This window comes from Tupaia chinensis, unplaced genomic scaffold, assembly GCF_000334495.1.
Source record: "Tupaia chinensis unplaced genomic scaffold, TupChi_1.0 Scaffold145528_1, whole genome shotgun sequence".
Lineage (NCBI taxonomy): Eukaryota > Metazoa > Chordata > Mammalia > Scandentia > Tupaiidae > Tupaia > Tupaia belangeri.
The window spans coordinates 373097-382740 of record NW_006205385.1 but is presented as its reverse complement, the minus strand read 5'-3'; positions in this window follow the sequence as shown (position 1 = coordinate 382740).

Genomic DNA, 9644 nt, shown 5'->3' with positions numbered 1-9644 from the left:
CCCTATTCCTCTTTCTCCCTCCTTCCATTACCCACTCCCATATTACCCCTATCCTTACTATCTTTGGTATCTACTGTTGCCCTCTCTATTATTGGATTTTCAAAACTTTCAGTTTCTGCCATAGAGTTCAGATAATCAATGTATATTGCGTGAGGACATAGAAAGTCTGTCTTTCATAGCCTGATATGCTTCACTTAGCATTAAGTTTTCCATATTGGTCCACATTGTATCAAATGTCAGGGATTCATTATTTTTTATGGCTGAGTACTATTCCATAGAGTACATATGCCACATTTTTTCAATCCAGTCATCTATTTTTGGATATTTGGGTTGATACCATGTCCTAGTGATTGTAAATAAAGCTGCAGCAAGGATGTGCAAATGTTTTTCAGACTGAGGGTTTTGCTATCTTTTGGGTAAATACCTAAGAATGGAATTATTGGATTATATGGTAGTTCTATTTGTAGGTTTCTAAGGAATCTCTATATAGTTCTCCAAAGTGGGTGTAGTAATTTAATTTCCACCAACAGTGTGGGAAAGTTCCCTTTTCACTACAGCCTTTTTAACACTTGTCATTATTTATTTTTCTTAATTTTAGCCATTCTGATCAGAGTTAACTCGCATCTCATTGTGGTGCTGATTTGTATTTCCCATAGGATAAGAGATGTTGAGCACATTTTCATATGCTTTTGGGATATTCATATATCTTCTTCAGAAAATTGTCTGTTCAGTTCATTTTCCCATCTTTTAATTGAATTTATTATTTTTTTGTGGGTAAGATTCTTGTGTTCTCTGTATATTCTGGTTACAGTCTCTTATCTGAGGTATAATTTACAAATACATTCTCCCACTCTGAGGGTATTCTTCTCACTCTACTTATGTCTTTGGCTATGCAAAAGCTTCTCAGCCTAATATAGTCCCATTTGTCTATTTTGGGGGACTATTGCTTGTGTTTGGAGGTCTTCTTTAAGAAGTCTTTGCCTACTCCAAGGTCTCCAAGAGTTTTCTCTTTGTTTTCCACCAGTATTTTTATAGTTTAAGGTTTTATGTTTAGCTCCTTAATCCATTTTGAGTTGTTTTGTTAGTTCTCCTTATACCACTTGTTGATGAGATTTTCTTTGTCCTACTGGATTGTGTTGTGCTCTTTGTCAAGGATCAGTTGGCTGTATGTCTTGGGGTTTATTTGGGGGTTCTCAATTCTGTTTCATTTGTCTACCTGTCTGTTTTGTGCCAATACCATGCTGTTTTAATTATCATGGCTTTGTAATATGTTTTGAGATCGGGAAGTGAGATGCCTCCTACTTTATTCCCCTTGCACAGAATTACTTTGGCAACATGGGACCTTTTATATTTCTAGACAAATGTTATGATTGTTTTTTCTATTTCTGTGAGAAATATCTTTGGTAGTTTGATTGGGATTGTATTGAATTTGTAGATCAATTTTGGTAGGATTGTCATCTTGTTTGTATTAATTCTTCCAAGCCATGAGCATGGGATGCTTTTCCACATTTTTTGTATAATTTTTCTTTCTTTTTCTAGGGTTTCATAGTTTTCCTTATAGACATCTTTCTTTTTTGGTAAGATTTAATCCTGGATTACTTATTGGTCTTTTTGTTATTGTAAATGGGATTTCTTTCTTCAATCCTGTCTCCATTTGTCTATTGTTGGTGTATAACATTGCTACAGATATTTTTAAAGAATTATTTTATTTAACCTTATTTATCCATTTTTTAAAATTTTTATTTTTAATTAGATCAGAGAGTGACAGAGACAGAGAGAGAGAGAAAGCAAACCATCAGGTCCAGGACTTGAGCCATGGTTGGCCATTTGGGAGTCCAGCATCCGTAACCACCACACCACCTGCCAGTACAAAACATGCTATAGATTTTTATACATTGATCTTATATCCTGCCACTTTACAATATGCATTTATCACTTTTAGGATTTTTTTTTGTGGATTCTTTTGGATTTTCTATGTATAGCAACTTATCTACAAATATAGTTTCACTTTTTCTTTTCTTATTTGGATGCCTTTTATTTGACTTTCTTTTCTAATTGCATTGGCTAGAACTTCCAGCCCTATGTTAAAAAGGAGTTGAGAAAATTGGCAGCCTTGTCTTGTTCCAGTGTTTAGTGGAAAGGCTTTCAGCTTTTCCCCATTCAGTATGATGTTAGCTATGGATTTTTCATAGATAGCTTTTATTGTGTTAAGGAATGTCTCTTCTATGACAATTTTGCTGAGTCATGAAAGATTGTATTTTTATCTAATACTTTTTTTGGCTCAATTGGTATGATCATATGGTTTTTATCTTTCCTTTTGTTAATGTGCTATATTGCTTTTATTGCTTTGCATATGTTGAACCATCCTTGCATCCCTGGGATAAAGCCTACTTGGTCATGATGTATAATTTTTAAAATATGTTGTTGAATATGATTTGCTAATATCTTGTTGAGAATTTTTGCATCTGTATTCATCAGGGATATGTGCCTGAAGTTTTATTTCTTTGTCATGTCCTTTTCTGGTTTTGGAATTAAGATATTGGATGCTTCATAGAATGAATTCAGGATGATTCCTTCCTTTTGAATTTTTAGAAATAGTTTAAAGAGAATTGTGGTTAGTTCTTCCTTAAAAATTTTGTAGAATTCAGAAGTAAAGCCATCAGAACCTGGGTTCTTTCTTGTCAGGAGACTATCTATTATGGATTCAATCTCATTTCTTGTTATTGATCTATTAAGACTTTCTATTTCTTCCGGGTTCAATCTTGGTAAGTTCTATGTGTCCAGAAATTTGTCCATCTCATCTAGATTTCCTTGTTTGTTGGCATATGGTCGCTCATAATACTTTCTGATGACATTTTGTATTTCTGTTATTTCTGTCATAATAATGCCTGTTTCCTTGCTGATTTGATTTATCTGGTTCCTTTCTCTGTTCTTTTTGATTAATCTAGCTAATGTTGTGTCAATTGTGTATGTTTTCTCAAAGATCCAGCTTTTGATTTTATTTTCTGTAGAATTCTTTTATTCTCTATTTATTTCTGATCAAATCTTTATTATTTCTTTTCTCTTGAATTTTGTTTGTTTGTTTGTTTATTTGTTTGTTTTTTCAGTTCCCTGTGCTGTGTTGTTAGGTCATTTATTTGCCATTCTTCTACATTTTTTCTCTTAGACACTAATTACTATGAACTTCCCTCTTGTAACTCGTTTGTTGTATCCGATAGGTTACAAACACGTGTTTGTTCATTATCATTGGTTTCTATGGACCTTTTGATTTCAGTTTTAATTTCTTCTATAGTCATAAAGTCACTCAGAAGTAGGTTGTTTTGTTTCCATGTGTTTGTGAATTTTTGAGGGCTCTTTCTGTAGTTGATTTCAAGTTTGATTCCACTGTGGTCAGAGAAGAGGCTAGGTATAATTTCTAGACCTTTGAATTTGTAAAGGTTTATTTTGTGCCCAATTATGTGGTAATTCTTCAAAAATATTCCATGTGGGAGTGAGAAAAAATGTATATTTTGTGGTAGTTGAGTTAAATATAGATGTCTGTTGAGTCCATTTCATGTATGGTATCACTTAGATCTTGTATCTCTTTGTTAATATTTTCGTTTAGATGATCTGTCCATAGTAGTCATTGGGTTGTTGGGATTCCCTACAATTATTGTATTGCAGACTCTCTCTCCCTTGAGATCTAATAGTCTATCTTTGATGTATTTAGGTGTTCCACCATTGGGTGCATAGATATTTACAAGTGTTATATCTTCTTGAAGAACAAGTCCTTTTAGTACTATATGATGTCCTTCTTTGTCTCTTCTTACATCTTTCATCTTAAAGTCTATTTTGTCTGATATCAGTATCACTACTCCAGCCATTTTTTGGTTTCCATTTGCATGGAATTTTTTTTTTCAACCCTTCACTTTTAGTCTCGTATGTCTTTTTCTTTTTCTTTTTTTTAAGAGAGAATTATTTTGTTTATTTATTTACTTATTTATTTTAATTTGATCAGAAAGGAAGAGAGAGAGAGAGAGAGAGAGAGAGAGAGAGAGCAAGCAAGAGCGAGAGCAAGAAAGCAAGCTGCTAAGTCTGGAACCCAAACTGCAGTTGGCCATGTGGGAGTCTAATGCCCTTAACCACCTGCCATCCCTGTCCATGTATCTCCTTATCAATGAAGTGTGCTCCTTGTAAGCAGCATAGAGATGGCTTCTGCTTTTGCATCAATTCATCCATTCTGTGTCTTTTAATGGGAGAATTTAATCCAGTAAGATTCAGTGTTGTGATTGATATTTGCAGAATTATCCCTGTCATTTTGTTAGCTATTTTTTTAGTTGTTTTTTTGTTCTCCTACTTCTGTTGTTCTTTTTTTAGTTATCCTGATACAATACTCTCCTCAGTACTTTCTGTTCAGCTGGTCTAGTACAGGTTAGTTATTATTTCAGTTTTGGTTTATCTAAAAGTACTTTTGTTTTTCTTTCTTTCTTTTTTCTTTTTTTGGAGAGGTTTTTACTATAGAGAACGTGCATTCTCCAGAAAGACAAAGAGAGACAGAGAGACAGAAAGTGAGAAATCACCCCCCAGGGGTGATGGCCATGCCACAATCCCCTCTCCTCCATTCTCCTCTTGGGATCTTGGGCACACACACACACATGCCCAGTGTGAGTTTAAGCCACCAGGTCTGGGACTCGAACCATGGTCTACTACATGGAAGTCCAGCAACATAGCCCTTATGCTAACTGCTGGTCCCTCTTGTAATGTTTTGAACGTATCTTTCTATTCCTTCCTTGCCTGACTTGTTTCAGTTGAGAGGTCTTATGTTAGCCTGATGGGATAGCCTTTATAAGTAACTTGATGTTTCTCCTTTGTAATTTTTAGAATATTGTCTTTGTTTTTAAGTTTTACTAATCTGGCTATGATGTACCAGTGGGAGGGTGTCTTTGTGTTGATTCTATTTGGGCTCCTTTTTATTTCTTGGATCTGAATTTCCCCATATTTCTGCTTATCTGAGAAATTTTAAGATAGTATTTCATGTGGGAGATTTTCCATGCATTTAGCAGATTCTTCACCTTCTGGAATATCCATTATATGGACATTGGGTGTTTCATGGTGTATAGAATTTCCAGTATGTTGTCCTCATTTTTTTATTGTTTTTTTTTTTTCCTTCTTTGGATTTTGTCTTCGAGGCCAGAAATTCTTTCTTTTGTTATTAATTAATTTATTTTTGTTTCATTTTCTTTTACACATTCAATCACATTATTATTTGTATTATAAAATGGATATTTCAACAGGTAAACATTTCTCCCTAATATAGTTAATAAAACTACAAAGTATCTTCAACAGATAATACCACATTTCTTTTTGCATGGTCCAATCTGCTGTTAATATTTTCTAGGGTGTTTTTAATTTCTTGTACTGTATACTTCATTTTCAGAAGTTCTGTTTGATTCTTTTTTAGGGTGTCTATTTCTTTATGAAATTCCTTTTTCACATCCTGAAATGATTTTCTCATTTCATGGAACTGATTTTCTTTTTTCTCTTGCATCTCATTGAGTTTTGTCACTATTAATATTCAGAATTCTTTTTCTGGCATTTCTGTGTATTTCTTGGTGCTGTTCACTGTTGGTGATGGGCTATTACCTTCACCTGGTGAAGAGCTACCACCTTGGTTTCTCCTGTTTCTTCAAGATCTAGGCTGGTTTCTAGTCATCTGATGCAGTATTCACTTTTCTCTGTTAATTGGAATAAATATCTTGTAGTACTAGTGGAGTAAATTTCACTCTTAGTTCCCAGATGTGTTCCTATAGGAGGGCTACATCTCTCAAGTCAGAACAGTTATGGATAACTTCAGGCACTTGACTCCTCTATGAAACATTCAGTTCTTGATGAGGCGGTAGCAGGCTAAGGAGGTAGAACTTGGTGAAGATGATCCAGTCACGTGCTGCGCAAAGTGCAGCACGCAGGTTGGTGTACCAAAAGTTTCAAAGTGTCTCCCAGCTGGGAACAGGGACTCATTCCACAGGCCTGCCCACAACAGGCTTGAGGCTGGCAGGGCAGGCACAGGCTGGTGAGACAGCAGATGATGGGGTCCAAGGTTTTAAGTGGTTCCCAGGCCCGGAGCAGGGACTCATCCCAAAGAGCTGCCCAGACCAGGCTCACCATGCAGAAGCTTTTAAAACCTTGTATAATCCCACTTGTCTACTTTTGATATTATTGCCTGAACTTTTTATGTCTTATTTAAAATGTATTTGTCAATCTATAAGAGTGTCTGCTGTGTTTTCCATTAGTAGTTTTATAGATTCAGGTTTTCTGTTCAGATCTTTAATCCATTTTGGGTTGGTTTTTGTTAATGGAGGGAGATAGGGGTCTAGTTTCTTTTTTTTTTTTTTTTTTCTTTAGGTAGATATCCAGTTTTTCCAGCACCATTTGCTGAAGTGATATTCCTTTCCCACTGGATTGACTGATACTCTTTGTCAAAAATCAGTTGATTGCATATTTGGAAATTTATTTCTGGGGACACTTCTGTTCCATTGAAAGTGACCATTTTTGTGCCAGTAGCATGCTGCTTTGACTAACACAGATTTGTAATATATTTTGAAATGAGGTAGTGACATGCCTCCAACTTTATTATTTTTATGCAGTATTTCTTTGGTAATATGGGGCTTTTTATGATTCAAAACAAATTTTATGATTATTTTTCTAAATCTGTGAAGAGTATCTCTGATAAATTTATAAATTAATTCTGGTTGAATTGAAATGTTGATTATGTTATTTCTCCCAATCTAGAAACAGGATATCCTTCCATATTTTTGTGTCATTTTCAATTTCTTTTTTAAGTTTTTTAGTTTAGCTTGTAGAGGTTTTAGATTTCTTCAGTTAGGCTTATTCCAAGGTATCTCATACATTTTGTGACCATTGTACAATGAAATTTCTTTCTTTAATTCTACCTCAGTCTGTTCATTGTTCATGTATAGAAATGCTATAGATTTTTGTATATTAATTTTGTATCCTGCCACTTTACTGTATTCACTTATCATTTTCCAGAATATTTTTTGGCAGATCATTTTGGGTTTTCTACATATATAATCATGTCATCTGCATATAGAGATAATTTCACTTCTTCTTTCTCTAGATGAATGACTGTTATTTTATTTTCTTAGACTGATCGCACTGGCTAAGTCTTCTAGTACTATACTGAAAAGGAGTGAGTAACGTACGCAGCCATATGTTGTTTTAGATTTTAGTAAAAAATCTTACGACTTTTTCTCATTCAGTACAATGTTAGCTATAGATTTTTTCTGTTTTCCTTTTTCATTTTTGCTTTAGATTATGTGTGCTTGCCAGAGAGAGACAGAGAGAAAAAAAGTGAGATATCATCCCCTAGGGTGGTGGCTATGCTGCATTCCCTTCTCCTTCATTCTCCTCTTGGGATTTTGACTGTATAGGCATGTACATACACACACCTGTTGTGAGCTTTAAGCTACCAGATCTGGGACTCAAACTGAAGTCAACTAAGTGGAAGTCCAGTGACAAAACTATTATGCCATCTGCTGGTGCCAGCTAAAGATCTTCTAGATTTGGCTTTGATTGTGTTGAGAAAAGTCCCTTCTGTGCCAATTTTGCTGAGAGTCTTAATCCTGAAAGATTATATTTTATCTAATGCTTTTACTGCATTAATTGATAGGATCATAGGATCATATGGTTTTTATCTTTAACTTATGTTAATGTGATGTATTCCATTTATTGTTTTGCACATGTTGAGCCATCCTTGCATCACTGGAGTAAAGCCAACCTTCTTGTGGTATATAACCTTTTTAATATGTCGTTGAATATGATTGGCTGTTATCTTGAGAATTTTTGCATCTGTATTAGTCAGGGATATTGGTCTGTAGTTTTCTTTTTTTGTGATGTCCTTGTCTGTTTTGGGAATAAGGCTGATAAAGGCTTTATAGAATTAATTTGGGAGGGTTTCTTCCTTTTGGATCTTTAGAAATAGTTTGAGTAGAATAGTAGTTCGTTCTTGTTTAAAGGTTTTGTAGAATTCAAAAGTGAAGCCATTAGGACTTGGGCTTTTCTTTCTTTATTACTGATTCAATCTCATTGCTTGTTATTGGTCTGAATATTCAGGCTTTCTATATCTTCCCAATTCAACCTAGATTATATATTCCAGAAATTTGCCCATCTCATCCATGTTGCCTTGTTTGTTGATGTATAGTTGCTATAGTTCTCTGATGATCTTTTTTATTTCTGTTATGTCTGTTACAGTATTTCCTGCTTCATTGCTGATTTGTTATCTGGTTCCTTCCTTTCTTCTTAATTAGACTATCTAGCCTATCTAGCAATATATCTATTTTGTTTTCCTTTCCAAAGAACTAGCTTTTGGATTCATTTATTTATTTATTTATTCTTTTTAAATTTAAATTTATTTATTTCCATTTATTCACTGTACATCATTACAGCATACAAAATGAGATTTTCCATCCAGAATACGCTGTATATTGGTTCAATCAAGCACATCAACATATGTGTTATCAACAAATAATTTTCCATTTCTTGTTTACTGTATATTTTGCTTTTTTTTTTTTAACCATCCTTGATTCCCTATCTCCCACCCTCCTCCCACACTATCTCTGGTATCCATGGTTGCTTTCTATGCCTTTCCTTCCATTTTATTGATTTGCTAAAGCACTTAATTAATTTAAGTAGTATCAATAGCAAGTGCAGCTAATTTATACATATCCATGAACACAAGTTTGACTTTAGGCATAAACCTCAGTGAGTAGAATGAACGTACTATAAAGTAGCAACTAGCTGGGGCTATATAGTTTATTGCAATCATCAAATAAGTATTTTTAATGCCGTTTTCTTTTTAATTTAAAGAAAAACAGTTTTCATGTTTTTTCTTCTGAAACTTTTTAAAAATTTATTTTATGTATAGTTCACTATTCTGTCTTTCATGTATGAGACTTGGGACTTGACTATCATTTGCTTCCTTGGGCCTTGCACTTTAGAAATTTTGTCAACAGTATATCAGGAATAGCCTCAGTCCTCCAAAAGCAGCAGCTCTTCAGAAAAAAAAAAAAATAGCCTATTCTAGACTTACCACTGTTAAAATGTTTAGCTAAATTGCCGACAATTCTTTAGCAAGGTCAACATAATGAAGGCATGATTCAAAGTTACTGTAAAAGAGGAGTGAAACTTTTCTTTTTAACAAATCACAACAACATCTCCTTTTCAATTCATTTCAGTCATGTATTTGAATAGGAAAGCTAGAAAAGCCTTTATCTGGCTTGAAGACAGTGAAAAGTCAGAAAAGAAATGGTTGAATTAGAGAAATCTCTCATCCCAGGAAGATTATGAGTAATTTGTATTTGTCTAGAAGTAAATGATTTGCACTGGTGGAATTTCTGGTATTAAATTGAAAGAAGTGGCAAATCAAATAGACGGTAGCAGAAACCTGCCCCTCCCCCCCCACACACACAAGGGGTCTTTGAACCTCACTACTTGCTTTGTTAGTGGTTAATACTGTTATGAAGTTCCCTGAATGTCTGGTTTAGGATTGGGGAGTCATAGGCAACAATACACACAAGTACAGAAAAGGTTTCAAAAGAAATGTGTGCTTCCCTCAATGTTTATTTTGCTTAGGAGAAACTGAAGCTGCC